Source organism: Heptranchias perlo, chromosome 1 (assembly GCF_035084215.1).
Source record: "Heptranchias perlo isolate sHepPer1 chromosome 1, sHepPer1.hap1, whole genome shotgun sequence".
NCBI classification, from domain to species: domain Eukaryota; kingdom Metazoa; phylum Chordata; class Chondrichthyes; order Hexanchiformes; family Hexanchidae; genus Heptranchias; species Heptranchias perlo.
Genome location: NC_090325.1, coordinates 46,225,444 through 46,236,065, shown reverse-complemented (window position 1 = coordinate 46,236,065; position 10,622 = coordinate 46,225,444).

Below are 10,622 nucleotides of genomic sequence, written 5' to 3'. Positions count from 1 at the left end.
GCTCACAAGGTCACAAGATAGCTATGGATGAGAAAGGCCATTTGGCCTATCTAAATTCATCTATAGAATTACACCACGGAAACAGGCCACTTAATCCAACTAGTCCGTGTTGGTGTTTATCAACTACGAGTAGCTTCTGGAAAAGAAGGTTGTGTGTTATTAATTTGATCAAATTTTTTGAAGAAGCCTTTAGGTTAGTGGATGAGGGTAGTACAGTAGGCATAGTCTACCTGGATTTTCAGAAAGCCTTTGATGAGGTACCTCACAATCGATTACTCTACAAGATAGAATCTTCTAGAATTAGTGGGACATCGCTGAAGTGGATTAAGAATTGGTTACTTGCCTATAGGCGGAGAATTATTATCAATGGCTGTGAATCTGCTTGGAGGCCAGTTTTCAGTCCCCTCCCACAGGGATTGGTGTTGGTGCCTTTGATTTTTCCTATCTTTTCTAATTACCTAGATGTAGGTTTTGGGGGAATGCTCTACAAGTTTGTGGATGATACGAAGATTTGTGCAAGTGTTAGGACTGCGGAAAAGAATGACTCCGATGTAAGCAGATCTCAATGAAGAATGAGCCTGTGTTATGGCAAATTATATTTAACTTAGACAAGTGCAGTGTTAATGGGCAGGACCAATGCTAAGTATACATACACCTTGCAGGGAACAAAACTGAAGCCTGTGGAGAAAGAAAAAGATCTTGGTATAATACCTGTTTAAAGGGTCATGACCAATGCTGCGAAGCAATTACTAAAGCAAATAGAGTACTGGGCTGTAGTCACAGCGGGTTAGGTTCAAATTTCTCCCATAATTTGTGGGACCTTCAATATTTCTTTCCTGATTTCCCTCAGGAAATGGTCCTGGAAACTTTGTCCTCATTTAGCTTAACTAACTTCTCTAATACATTCCTTTCATTTATTATTCTGTCTCTCATCCTAACCAATTCAGGATTTACTTTCTCCCCATATCCTTCTGTTTTGTAAACACTGCAAAGTACTTGTTAATTTTCCCTGCCAATTTCTAGATGTTATAGATGCTTCCTCCAGATGTCTCAGATGCCTCCTTTCCAAGGTGAACAGCCCAAGTTTCTCATGTCTCCTTTACCTCGGGATCAACCTCGAGCTCTGTTCGGCAAACAGAACTAGAGACAGTACTCAAGGTACCCAGAGTCCCATACAGTTTGATCACGATTTTCTCTGATTTATATTCCACTATTACGACTACGTAGTTCAACATTCCACTGACTTTGTTGATTGTTGCTCTGCATTAATTGGACATGTTTAGCATTAACTCTACTGAGATTCCTAGGACTTTTTCACATTCCTTCTTAGCTATTTCATCATTATTCATTGAGTATATATGTTGCCTTTTTTTCCTTCCAGTGTACAGTATCATACACTTGCCTACATTAAATTTCACATGCCATTGTTCTTTCAGAAAATGTCATTTTGGGATACGGTATATGAGTAATTTGAGGCATGACGTGGTAAGTGGAGCATTCTTGAGAGGAACAGATGACTTTGGCCTTGTGGTTCCCAAAGCTCTCCGCCTCTTGGGGTTTTCCTTACATCACATCTGGATCTGTTGAGAACTAATTGATAATGATTCATCGCTATGATTAGTCAACAGCTCCATTATCATTGTATCATGGTGGAAGGTGAACTAAATGGACCTTGGCCTTTTCTCGTCTAGCAATTCCTATGTTCTGCCCACATATATATTTTGTCTAACTCACTCTGTAGTTTCTAAACTGCCTCCTTTGATTCAACTACCCCTCCCAGTTTGGTATTATCTGCAAATTTGATCACTTTGCATTCAGCCTCTGAATCCAGGTCATTTACATCAATTATAACCAGCAGTGGTCCCTGTAGCCGAGCCCTGGGGCATCGCAATCAGTACTTCCTCCCACCCGAGCATTACTTCTCTAATAAGTAGTTGTTGTTATGTACCCTTGGCAGTTTCTTATTCATTCCCAGGGTTTACTGTGAATCCCAACAGTTTTGAGTTTAAGTAGTAATCCTTTGTGTAGAACTTATTAAATGCCTTTTGGAAATCTAAGTGTGGAACATCACAACGTTTGCTACAGTTGGCTTGGCTGTCATTTCCTCAAAGAAGTTAAGGAGTTTGGTGGGGCAAGATCTTTTCTGCCTAAAGCCATGTTGACTGTTGTTTACTAGGTTGTTGTTGCAGTGATAATCATCAAGTTTACTCCTGATAATCAATCCTATTATATTAACTGGAGTGGAAGTGACACCAGTGGGTCTGGAATTGCCTATGTCAGTTTCATTACCCTTTTTGAACATGGGCATCACATTGGCCTGTTTCTAATCTACTGGTGCCTTCCCAGTGTTCAGTGACTGCCTCATAATGGTCTCCAGTGCCTCACAAATCTTCTCCTAGTCTCCCTCAACACTCTGGGATAAATACCATCTATTTCTGGTGGTTTATTGCATTCAGCCCTTTTAGCCTATCTAGGACTTCCATCTCATTTATAATTCAGTCATTGATTTTGCTTAGGGTATTTCCTTGTGAATACTTGGAGGAAGAAATTATTCACAATTTTGTTATATGTTCTCATCCTCAGTTTCAAGCCTGTTTGCATCTTTTATGGTTTTATCATTTCACTGATGACCCTCTTACTATTGTAGTATATTGAAATAAATTTTTTTGCAGTTATGCTTATCTTCTGCAGTTTTACACTTTTCTAGACCTCCCTTTGCCCCTCTGATCACTCTTGTTTCTGCATTTTGTTGTATTCATCCCAGTGAGCCACTTCCCCTTTCTCCCTGTAGCATTTGTAAAGGTTGTTTTCCCATCTTTGTTAATCCATTTAGGGTTACGTTTGTTTGGGCTGAGCCTGTTGATTTTTAGTGTGTATTTATCCTGTATGTTCAGCATTATACCTCAGAGAATCTGTAAAAAGGCAGCCAGCAACTTGCAGGTAGATAAATTTAATGGATTCTTCAGTGCAGCAAGATTCTTCTACATGAGGAATTGGCCTGCAGAATCAAGCAGTCTCCCACCCCCTATTCATGTGGTAAAGTAGACCAGTCCAGTTAAATTAGAGAGACTCAGAAAAACACTCGGGTTCACTGGAGAACAAGTTGGGCACCCTATTTATGCTAGAGCAAGGCAGGGAGGAAAATTGACCCTGTTAGCCTAGACTTTCCAAGTTGTACTGATTTTCCTGCACAAAGTGAATGTTACTAATCATCAATAGGGGTAGGGATATTTTGTACTCATACATTTTTGGTAGCATATTTGATCAGTGCAGTAAGCTGCTGACTGAAATAGGTGGGAACATAATTTGAATATGTTAATGAAGTCCCGACAACATATTTAGACATCCCTGTAATTTCCCAACATTTATTTGTGCCTAACATTGAGTCATCTATCTGTTCATATAAAATGGATATCTAAACTGTCTAGGGAATGAGTTGTATACAGACATTTAATGACCCCAGTAAGAAGATTGTTTTTCTAATTTTTCAGCCATTTATCAACTATTTTGTTGATTTTTTTTGCTCTTGACACTTAGGTCTTCAGGAGGCTTTGGGGCAGTTTTGGTGCAGCCTTTTTTACAGCAACTGCTGCAATAGTATCACAATGGATCTCACCATGGGAATGCTGCTATGTTTCTATCAGCCCATGATCTGGTGTCTCCAGGCAGAAATAGAGCTTACAGGGAATTCAGCTTGGGAACCTGCGGGCATGCAGCCAGTGATTTGCCATCCGTTAACTTTAACAGTTTGAAAATCATGGGTTCACACCAGATATTTGCTGAAATGTGCTCTCAAGAGTCATTCCTCATTGGAAATGACATATATTGGAATCATTCCTTAAGGTTTGAAAAGAGAACCAACATGGGATACCAAGCAGATTAGGTTACATCAAAGGTAATCTCCGCTCACCCGATTGTACCCCATTAAGCAGAGGCACACAAAGTTCCATTTGTAAGAGGAATTGGATCTGCAGAGGTTTTAATGACAAGAGCGTTGCCATATCCTCCTCACTGACCTGCAGCCAAACTCCTCTGCAGGCATAGCACTGTCAGCGGATGTCAAGATCATAAGTGTCGTTAACTTTTATGCTTTGTTATCATCCCAGACTACCATCAGCAGCACTGTTATAAATGTAAAAAGCAAGTGACCAATACTCTGCTGGGGAAAGTAATTTCATTTCCTTCCCAATAGACAACTGACAGTATCATGACAGAGCTTCGCAATTTTTCAGAGTGGCAGGATTCCTGAAGGTCTAGAGGCTTATAGATTGCATCTACATGGCCTGGCATGCTCCCTTGCACACTGCTACTATCTGCATGAATGGGAAAGGATTCTACTGCTTGTTTGTAACCATTTGCACTGGATTATGCAAGCCAATGCACACTTCTCAAGCAGCTGTCATGATGCCTTCATTTTAAGGCAGCCCACTGCTCCTATCAATATTTATCCCTGAAAGGCAAATCTTGGGATGGTTCCTATCCAATCAAGGCTATTTGCTGCAGTCATGGTTCATGATACCTATGTGGTATCCCAGGGCACCAGCTGAACACAAGTGTAATGAGGTACATGCATCTACTTGAGTAGTTATTAAGTACATCATTGGAATGTTGAGACAACGTTTCAAGTGACTGGATCAATCAGGAGGATTCCTGTAGTAAAGCACTGCTAAAGGTTCAAGGAATGTTGTTGTACATTGCCCTTTAAAAGCAGTGTCATCATGAAGGCCCCAAAGGTAGGAGGCTGCAAGGGGTGATGAAGAGGAATGGAATGTGCCCGAAGAGACTGCAAGGCAGAGTCCATGTCGGCTGCAAGAGCACTTTCTCTTAACTTGCACATGTGGCCACTGCAGTAAGTGTCCTGTCTACATCTTCCTGCGTTCTCCATAAATACAACTTCACTCACAGTACCTTAAATCTCACAAGTATCACAGTCCTGCCACCTGATGAAATTACTGACAAACCTTAACAAGAATACTCTGCGCGTAGCTTCAGTGCATCCAGATTTTTAATGTCAAACTGCATCACATCTGTGCTTAGTGTTTGCTTCCACCATGCTTTCCTTTGGACACAGTGTTTGAAAAATACGCTCTTAACCATGGCCTTAGGTTTCATTTAGGTGCTATTTCAGTGGCAGGAGCAAATCGGGTGCCTGACTTCTGTGTGTGCATAAGAACCTCTTGTGATTGAGGTAACCGAATCCTGAGATTGACTCCAATTTTGGCCACCGTGATCCTAAAGTGTGTAACGCTATTATACTAATTATGCCCATCGATCCATATACCCATTCTACACTCCTTGAGATCCAGTGCAAGCAAAATGTACAACTGCAACAATACTTTACCTTTTGAAAAATAATAACAATAAAAAAAATTCACCTGAAGTCAGTGAGTTTTACAATCTAACAGTCTTTCAATGAAAATGTGAATTGTCATCTAGGCATTCTTGCTGAAATGATTCCAAACGCAAGCTTGAACATCAGTATCTTTTTGTGAAGCAATTTGCCTTGCAGCTTTTTCTATAACAACAAGCTTCACTGTAGCCTCCTAATTGCATTGACACATATAAGAAAACTACAGTGCTCTCATTACATTATTCTCACTGTGTACAGCTGCTATGGCTATGGTCTTATTTGGTTCTACAGAAGGGTAGACCATATTTTAAATATATGGACCAAAATCTTCCATCAGCCACTACAGCTAGGCTTATCCAAGCCTCCATTAGCATTAATTAAACAGCATTGTCATAATTCTGGATTATTTGTTTTTTTTTCATGAAAATGACTTGGAATTGAGTTATGTTAGAATGTGTTTTTATTTAGTAAAAGCTTGCCTAAAAGCGGTTAACTTCTCAAAATGGCTCCATGCTGAGCTGTGTGATCATTAAGTAGACGAATGGCAATTGCAATACGAGATGGGAACTTGTTTTCCTCAGAGATCCAAACATTGGGCAATTCATTAGCTATATATGGTTATTCAGAGAGACACTTCACATCTTGGTGTTTTTTGATCTTTCTGGGAGTTGTGCGAGTGGCTTTTTAAAAAATCTGTACACTGATACAAGGCAGTGGAACAGTACAGGCTGCAAAAGGAATGAACTATTCTCCTGTGTAGGACAATATACAGAGATATTTTGCTTTTAAGTAGAGTTAGATAATCCACCAGAGTGGGCTTGCGCTTGTGTGCTCTTAATTTCTGCAACAGTATAGGGACTAAAGCGACAATGATTGTAGCAAGCGACTCTCATCAATATGATTGTTCTGTGTGTTTCACCTGCTGTGGAATAAAACAGCTTACAATTCTAAACAAGCTTTGCCTCACCCAATGTTAACTTGTCCCATCTCCAGAGAAATTGAAGGAGAATGTGGGTGTAAAACAGATCACAAGGGAGTTTCATTGTTACACTCCTGATCGCACTACCATGTAAGTAGATATCGGGCAGTAGGAGTCAACTTCCATAAAACATTGGTGCTTAGACCGCTTAATTGTAAACAATTTTACAACACCAAGTTATAGTCCAGCAATTTTATTTTAAATTCACAAGCTTTCAGAGGCTTCCTCCTTCGTCAGGTGAACGATGTGAAAAAATCTGTACACTGATACAAGGCAGTGGAACAGTACAGGCTGCAAAAGGAATGAACTATTCTCCTGTGTAGGACAATATACAGAGATATTTTGCTTTTAAGTAGAGTTAGATAATCCACCAGAGTTCACATCGTTCGCCTGACGAAGGAGGAAGCCTCCGAAAGCTTGTGAATTTAAAATAAAATTGCTGGACTATAACTTGGTGTTGTAAAATTGTTTACAATTGTCAACCCCAGTCCATTACCGGCATCTCCACATCATAGACCGCTTAAGGGAGCAACTGGCATTATTGAGCCTGAGAGGATAGTCACAGATTTACAACAGTTACAATGATTCTTAAAACCTAGCAACCACCTATGTAGCCAAAGTTATCAACGTGCAATCCTTAAAAAAAATCTTTTCTTTCTGTGTTGAAAATTTAATTGTTGATGGGCAAATTATTGGCCCTGACATTCCTGAACTATATGAAAGATGCAACGTCCATCTCTTTCTATTTCAGATTGTGCTTTCTCTTTGAAGCTTTGTCACTTTGTTCAACTACTAGACACTTTTTAACTTCAAAACATCACTTACCATTGATCTTCCAATTGTTGCTCTATGCTTCCCACCATTTTTTTGTAGAATACATTCTTGTGTTGCCTGAGGGTACTCAGATTTGTAATAGCAGATGTCCTGACTCACAGCTGCTGACAAATCACTTCTTTGCCAATTAGCCATTTTTGAAACCATTTCTGAATTGTGTAAAGCTACAGTATAGTGCACTCAATTCTTTTGCTTCCAATGTTAGTTACTGTATCCTACAACCCAAAATGTGAATCCATGAACCTGACGACTTTCCATTCCACTCCTTATTTCTTGTACTATTGTGTGTTTCTTACTGCAGTCTGCAATTTATTTTACTTTTGAGGAATGTATTCATCAGCCAGATTGTCAAGGTCAAACTTTATTTTAAAAATATTTCTGTGCCATTGTTACTGCTCCCTGAAACAGAAGCCAAAGTTGATGAATTATGAGGTAAGAAAGAGGAATAAGTTGCAAAGTACATTCCGAACCTGAAATGATCTCTATTGAGCTATTTGAGGTTTATTTTTGCGTACCTGCTGTGTATATTTTGTACATTTGTTTAGAAATCTGTTTGGTCCAATAAGGGACATCCAATTCCTGGTGGACCGATGCAGTGTATTTGATTTCTATTGATGTTATGAAGCATACTATCCCTGTAAATGCATACATCCATTTTGCCTGGCTTTTTTCTACTGAGGGAAAGAAATATGTCCAGTTACCCTGGTGTTACTTTATGACTGAACAAACTCAAGGTTGTTTCTGTCAAATCTCTGTAAATATTTTCTAATATTTTAGTAGAGGGGGATGCTTTCATGTCACAGGAGACTTAGTTTTTGTTCAGAAGAACTAGGATCTGATTTTTTGATTTGATCTGGAAAGTACCCAAACTTTGCTCATTGGATGAAAGTTCCTATAGAATGTTTAATTGTCACCTTTATAACTTTCTGTTACATATTATGGCAGTTGGAGTAACCAAAATCACGATAGAGCAATGCAGTTGCACACACTGATTACTATTTCAAGATTATATATTTCACGATATTGGCCCCAAAGTTCCTCAAGGGTTCTGCCAAACTCCTGCTGTAACTGCGGTGAGAGGCCAGTAGAACCCCTAGGAAAATAGTGGAGACTGAGTTGTGCCAGTGCTCCTCTGTTACCATGAGTCTTCTGGCAACTTTGAAAGTGGCAGAACCATTATCTGCCCCTTACAGAGCAAATGATGGTCAGGAGCTTAATCTAGTGGGGGAGCCTCCCTAAGCTGGGAATTCCCACTCTTCAGGCTGGAACGCAAGCTGGCATGGTATTGGCGGCCAGTACACTGAGTGAGTGGAGGCATACCGAACTCCACAAGGGCAAGTGTGGGACCTACTACTGGGGAACAGGCCGGGCAAGCAGCATGTACCCCTGAACACTCCTAAATTAAGAAAGAGCAGGATAGAGGTCTTGCAAAGATAAAGCCACATGACAAACCAGTTAGGGAGAGGCAGATCAGAGACATAAATCTGGAGCTTGAAAGTTGGTTTAGTAGTGAGGGTTTCAAATTTCTTATGCAATGGGATAGGAACATAGGAAATATAGGGACATAGGAACAGGAGTAAGCTATTCAGCCCCTCGAGCTTGTTCCGCCATTCAGTTAGATCATGGCTGATCTGTATCTTAACTCCATCCACCTGACTTGGTTCCATATCCCTTAATACCCTTGCCTAACAAAAATCTATCAATCTCAGTTTTGAAATTTTCAATTGATCTAGCCTCAACAGCTTTTTGGGGCAGAGCGATCCAGATTTCCACTATCCTTTGCGTGAAGAAGTACTTCCTGACATTACTGCTTAAGGGAGCAACTGGCATTATTGAGCCGGAGAAGATGTCTTCAATAGTTGCAGATTAGTTCGTAAAACTTAGTAGACAACCACGTATGTAGCCAAAGTTATCAATGTACATGCCCTTAAAAAATTCTTTTCTTTCTGAACATTTCATTGTTGATGGACAAGTTATTGGCCTTGACATTCCTGAACAATGTGACTCATGCAACATCCATCTCTTTCTATTTTAGGTTATGCTTTCTCTTTGAAGCTTTGTCACTTTGTTGAATTTGTGGATACAATTCTAGTTTATGCAACCTGTCCTCATAACTTAACCCTTTTAGCTCCAGTATAATTCTGGTGAAATTGCACTCCATCCCCTCGAAGATCAATATATCCTTCCTGCTGGACGGTGCCCAGAACTGAATGCAGTACTCCGGATGGAGCCTAACCAGAGCTCTGTACAGCTGTAACATAACTTCCACCCCTTTCTATTCCAGCCCTCTTAAGATGAAGGCCAACATTCCATTAGCTTTTTAATTATATTTTGTACCTGTCCACTAGCTTTTAGTGATTTCTGTAATTGGACCCCTGAGTCTCTCTGTTCATCCACAGTTTCCAGCTTCTCGCCATTTAGAAAATACTGTTCTATCTTTCTTAGGTCCAAAGTGGATGACCTCAAACTTTCCCACATTGAACTCCATCTGCCACAGTTTTGCCCACTCACTTAACCTATCAATGTCCCATCGCAACTTTCTGCTCCCATCTACACTATTTACTGTGCCACCTAACTTAGTGTCATCAGCAAACTTAGATATACGGCTCTCTATTCCTTCATCCAAGTCATTTATAAATATAGTGAAAAGCTGTGGCCCCAGTACAGATCGCTGGGGGACGCCACTAGTCACATCCTGCCAATTTCAGTACATATTTATTATCCCTACTCCCTGCTTCCTACCGCCGAACCAATTCCCTATCCAAGCCAATAGGTTGCCTCCAATTCCATGCGTTCTCATTTCTGGTAACAGTCTCTTATGATGAGTTCTGGAGAAAGGGGAAGCTGTGCACCTAAATCAAAATGATGTCAATATATTCAGAGAAAGAGTAAATAGAGCAGTGGAGGAAAACAATATAACTAGTAAGGCATGGGGATTTCTAGAATTTCTTGGCAAGGAGGAAAAAAGTTCTTAAAACAAAAATAGTTGTTAGGAAATTTAGTAGAATTTGAGCAAGATGGTATTTTAACAGAGGAGACAAGACCAGACACAGGGAGGTAATTTCAACCCCAAAGAACGGGTGGGTTGGGACAGGTGGGAGGTAAAAATAACAGTTTTTTGTAGTGGGACTGCAACCCAGCTCCAATGCGCCCACTTCCGGGTTTAACCCAGGTGTGTTTGGATGCGCGCACACATCCGAAACCTGCAAGTCCTGTTCCTACTTAATGACGGATTGTTAAAGGGACAATGTACCTCATTGAAATAGTTGAGGTACTTAATTTTTTGTGGATTCTAAACCTGAAACGAATTTAAGCTCACCTGCATGGGTTTGCTATGGCTTCTGATTCTTGTCAGGTGAAAGCAGGTGAAAAGGGCTGTTTCCATGAGGTGAGTACCTTTATTGCACTGCTTGCGGGCCAGGAGGAGCAGGAGTGTTTCATCCAGATCCAACATGCTCA